General features: G+C 43.9%; 1 pseudogene; it reads right to left on the bottom strand.

Annotated features, from left to right (window-relative positions):
• Window positions 1-224: 224 nt before the first annotated feature.
• Window positions 225-5570, bottom strand: LOC109771519 (G-type lectin S-receptor-like serine/threonine-protein kinase At2g19130; annotated as a pseudogene).
• Window positions 5571-5802: the final 232 nt, after the last annotated feature.

Here is a 5802-nt window from a genome sequence, read left to right as displayed (position 1 = left end):
GAAACTGGTGCAGTTTGAAAACAATTATTTAACCCATAGCTAGCATCTTGTCTAAGTATGCCAATAGTAACCTATTCCTGCACTGCAGCTAGAAGTTCTGAAGTTTCCATCCTGGCTCTGAAAAGAACAAACCATGCACATATTTCTATCTCTGCCATATTTTGCTACAATGATTGTTTACCATATAAAATTGGCGTTAAAACACCTAAATAAGAGACATCTAATTAAAAACTGCAAACTTGCCTTCCTTTATTCCTTCCTCTCCACAATACAACTTCAATAAAATTGCTGAAATTAACAAAGACTACTAATATCGACTACAAATTATTATTACATTAAAGTTGGAGCACCAGATTGTTCCGTTACAGCTGCAAGCAATCTTGGCATTGGGGGCACATCAATCTCCTGTTGACCCTCGAGAACCCGGACCACTTCACCCATTGTCGGCCGATCCAACTCATTATCTTGGATGCACCAACCTGCAACTTTGCAAACCCTTTCAGCCTCTTCCAAGTTGAAGTCACCATGTAACTGTGGATCCACCAAACTCTTCAAATCTCCGCCGTGAAGCTTGTTGATGGCTTGAACAGGGAAATATATAACATTCTGGTTACTGCTGCTGCTAGTGTTGTATGATTCTTCAGACGAGGAATTCCTCCTTCCAGATATGACTTCCAACAGAACCATGCCGAAGCCGTAAACGTCAACTTTCGGTGTGATTGCCACTCCGGTAAGCCACTCTGGGGCAAGATAACCTGCAGTTCCTCTGAATGAAGTCAGAATTCTGCTGAAATCCCTTCCCACAAATGCTGCCAGCCCAAAGTCTGCAACTTTAGGAACAAATGATGCATCCAGAAGTATGTTCTCCGGCTTAATATCGCAGTGTATGATGCACTCACGACAACTCTGATGCAAGTATGATAATCCTCTAGCAACTCCTAGGGTTATCTGATATCTGGTGTTCCAACTTAGGACGGCAGCATCAACATTGCTCTTCTTAAATAGATGACCATCAAGAGACCCATTAAACATGTGTTCATACACAAGTAATCTGTGGTCGCCTTCACAGCAGAAACCAATCAATTTGACTAGATTTATGTGTTGGATCAGTCCAATTGAGCTCACCTCGGCCCTGAATTGCTTCTCTCCTTGGCGGTCACCATCAAGCTTTTTCACTGCTATAGTAATTGTCGAGTCACTTAACATTCCCTTGTATACAGAACCAAAACCACCACCTCCAAGCTTTTCGGAGAAGTTTTTAGTGGCACTAACTAAGTCAGTGTATCTGAAGGCTATAATTCCACCAGCACTACCTTGATTGCCGTATAAAGGCAAACCACACCACTTGAATTTGTTTCCTCCAAATCAGTGACAACAGCATGAGCATCAGTAACCCAAAACCAATAATACTTGCAGCAGCAACAACTCCGACGTTTGGTTTTCTTTTATTTTTTCTGGAACTTGGCAGCAAATCTTTGGCGGCAAGGCCAAGGTAAAGAACATCTTCAGAATTACTCCCTCCGTCCGGAAATACTTGTCGGGGAAATGGATGTATCTAGACGAATTTTAGTTCTAGATACATCCATTTTCGCGACAAGTAATTCCGGACGGAGGGAGTATTATCATTGCCATCATTCAGATTTACACTAAACAATTCCCCGTGCCAGACAGAGCATCTGCTATTGCTATAGGAATAAGCAGTGCAGGAGCAGGAACCGAGACATGCTTCTTCACATTTGCTCTGAGTGGTAGCAACATCTATTATTTGCGGGTTGTAGGGCAATTGAACTTGAGCAATGGGGTGGAAAATGTCTGATGAACTTGTCATGTTTTTGTTGTTACCACTAGTGCTGCAATGTAACAGTGTGTTTCTGATGCATCCTCCTGTTCGATCCTCAAACTCCCAATCCTGCGGTGACTTATGGGAGAAGCTCTCCATACAGTCACAGGATGGATGTGCAATGCCATTGCAGACCGTGAAAGGTCCGCATGTAGCAGGCGGACTGCAAGGATCTGCAGGCTCGGAATATATGGTTTGCCAAGACTGGTTGGCTTGTGACCAAATATTCAGCTTGACCTGACCAGAGATGTCTAGCAAGACAAACATGGAAGTTGATGATTCATCCAGTAAAGTGTACGTGTAGTACTCCTCTTGGTTGTTATTGACATATATTGGATTAATCAAACCTTTGGTCCGAGGATTCAAATCTAGTAATGACTTGAGTATTGGTATCAAAGATGATGATTCCGTGGTTGCATAAGTCTGATACTTTACCAGGGGGTTGTTGCGGCGCATGAGGACAATCCCGCTGGTGTCTTTTAGTTCAATGCTGTATGAGCCAAAACCCGGATCAATGAGACTCTTTTTTGATATGTACTGGTGACTGAAACCAGTGACCTTGTTCCTGCCCAACTTGGCGCCAGGAAGCCTGATATCTGTTGGGTAGTCAAAGGTCTGCCACAACATCTCTTGTCTATTTGCTAGTAGGGCAAGGTTTCCACTGTTCAAGAGAACAACGGCACTAGCGGTGGTGGTGTTTTTGCTACTGGTTTTCCTGTTGACAATGTGACTGGACCAAACAACGGATTCAGTTTTGGCGGCATGGTTTACGATGACAAAATTGCCATCGCTTGATATCTTGAGCTGTGTTAGGTTGACACTGGGGTTGGTGATGGGCTGGTCCCTATTAGCAATCCACACGGTAGTGAAAACTGGGATCTTGTTGGACCATATGCCAAGGTACCAGCTGGAGGTGGCATTGTAGGACGACTTACTAATGTTGCTTGCTGCTGGCTGGAAGAAGCCGAGGGCGAACTTGCCGTTTCTTGAGACGAGCTTGCCATCAACGGCGAGCGCTTGGCCTGCCGCGAGAGAGTCTCCATATGCAGCTGCAGAGAAGCACCAAAGAGGAGTGTGCAAGAGGAGAAGCCCGAGTAGTATGTAGAGGGGAGGCATGCTGAAAAAGAGTGAATAATTTAGAGAAGAAGAGTGGATGTATATATAGAATGGAAGGCCAAGTGCTCAGCTGGCTGAAGCTTACAGGGAAGTTCACTTGGGGTCAATTAAGTTCACATTGGGACAGAATTGCCATAAATACAATGCAGTGCTACCATAATTGCAAGGCAGGACTTTCAATGGACCATGGTCGGGTCAATCATGAGGCCTCCATCAAGCTCACTGTTCACCAATCAGTGAGCTTCAAACCAGAAAATATACCTCACATATTAGAGAGATATCTTCCAATATAACCTTTCTAAACCCGCAAAATATTTGCTTCAATGCATGGTCCAACATTACAAATGCAAATTCAAGGCATATCAACAACAAAAGGTCCCTCCCTGAAAAAGCGCCACCACAGAAATACAACAATATTGAGCTGAAGTCGGCAAACTTAAAACACAAAAAAGAGAGCTCGAGAAAGAACACAAATTAACAAAAAGGGGTGGTGCTAGTGCCAATATCAGACTCACATCTTTAGTACAGAAATTCAGCTGATGCTTAGACAAGCTTTGGGACCGTCCCATGCTAGCAGAATAGGTAAGTGTACATTAGCTGGTCTGCGAGGACTTGCATGGTCATTGGTCAAGTTAATCATGAGGCTTCCAGAGGACTTGCATGGTCATTGGTCAAGTCAATCATGAGGCTTCCAGCAAGCTTACCGTTCACCAACCCTCATGGCAATGGCTTCAATGAGCATGGCAGGCTGGCATAATAGGGGACATGGCAACACCCAGAAAAGCAGGTAATAGAACTCTGTTTTTGAGAAATAGAAAGAATCATCAATATAATGGTAGACGTAATTTGGCAATGTCAGTAAATTGTAAAAAGTAACAGCGAGGGAGCTTCCTTCTATATATCCTACAACTGGAAGTGTACGTGTCAAGAACCCTCATGGCATGCTATTTGTCAAAAGATCAGCCAACAAGGCAATGGCCTGAATGATCATGGTATTAACCTAAACAAGAAAAAAAATACCTCACTTATACGAGGGTTACATTCTGCAAATACAAATTCCACATATGTACAAAAGCTCCCTCGAAAGAGAAACAAAAGTGTGACCACAGAAATACAACAAATGCTGTAAGCCAGAGTTGGCAAACTTAAAACACATATGAGCTACAGAAGTTTCAGAGTGAAGCCTTCTCTAGCTCAACCCATGTTAGACCGGTTTCTTCATCCATTTGTTTGAGCCCCCTTGTTTAACCCCCTTATCTTTTCTTTTCATTTCACCCGCGGGCCATGTAAACCTTTTTTATCTATATAAAAGATCACACTGTAGGGGCTACCCCTATGGTATTTCAGTCAAAAAAAGGGGAACGGTGGTAGTAGTGGCAATATCAGAGTGCCAGACCCATCTCTTCAGGACTGATATTTAACCTCTACCTAGACAAGCTAGCTATGGCACCATCCTAGGATCAATGGACCATGTTCCAACCCAGATATCAGATTCATCTATCCCTCTCATTACGTCGATCACATGCCTACTGTGAAGGCAGTTAATTCTCCCTCTCAGTGAACTTGTAACTGCGGATGGTTAATCTACAAAAGGTCAGAAGAAAGCACCTAGCAGGCAAGCTTTTTTTTTATAGAACGGCCATGTTCAGGATAAAGGAAATGTACAAGCTTTTTTATAGCTCGATATCTAAAAGCAGAGCACCCATACAATAGGCTGCCTCCTCTTTTATATAGGCAGAACAGAAAAAGTGACAACACATGGAAAAGCAAGTAACATACAGATCTTTTTTAGAGAAGAAAAATAAATCAACAATCTAAAGTGCAACAGAGGCAGCTCCCATTACTCCACGGGGATTATTAGACTATCTACAGTAAGCCAATAACGATAGAAGGCTTCAGATGCATATAGTGTCAAGTAGCAGAGCGTATGCCCGCATTTCCTAACATATGGCGACGGATCCCTGGCACATTGCTTTACAACCACTAACACGAGTGGAGCGTCAATGTGCAATCTGATACCGGCCATCACTAATGGGTTTACGTCTGATAGAAATCCTTGTGGAATATGCTAATGGAAAAGAGAGCTTCATTTTGGCACCCGCAGCGATAGCGAGGAAATTTTCTACTGTCACTCCCAAGAGCACATGCCGGTTACTTACAGAAATAGCATCTTTCTAGCACATGTCCACTACAACAAGAAATGGCACCCTTCAAAATTCAACTAGTTTGCCAAGATCCAGAATTATGCAGTAGCATGAGCGTATAAATCTAGCTTGAAGCAGCAGTAACTCTGATGCGGTTGGACTAATCTAGAGGAGCTAGAGGTGGACCTGCGCCGGGCGCACACAAATGAGCCAGAACTCTGCAACGGTATATGAGACGAGAGGAGGGGAGAAACGAACCTGCGGAGGAGAAGGTGGTCGATGAGGAGGGTCGGGGTCGTCGTAGAGGTGAGGTGCGCGTCGCTCCCCATCCGCCCCACCACGCACGACGCCCTCCTGCAGGCCGAACATCGCTCGCCGGTAATGGCGTACTCTCTCCGGCCGCCGCGGCGAGACTGGGAGGCGACGGCGGAGGGGTGGGAGAAGAGAGAGACGGGCGGGGCGATCATGAATGGGCCGGCAATTGAGAGGGCCTGCTGTACTGGGCCTTCCGTCGGCCACTCAAAAAATAAGTGCTCACATCTATCAAAAAATAAATTGTCTAAAAAAAGTAAAATAATTGTTGCTCAAAACAATCTTTCAGAAAACAAATTTAAATTTGTCTAAAAACAAATTTAAATGTTTAAAAACGTTTGTTTTTAAAATGTTCACAAGACGTATCTATAATCTCTAAAAAAAATCCGG

The sequence above is a fragment of the Aegilops tauschii genome, chromosome 5 (genome assembly GCF_002575655.3).
Source record: "Aegilops tauschii subsp. strangulata cultivar AL8/78 chromosome 5, Aet v6.0, whole genome shotgun sequence".
NCBI lineage: Eukaryota > Viridiplantae > Streptophyta > Magnoliopsida > Poales > Poaceae > Aegilops > Aegilops tauschii.
This window is presented reverse-complemented; position numbering and strand designations above follow the sequence as displayed.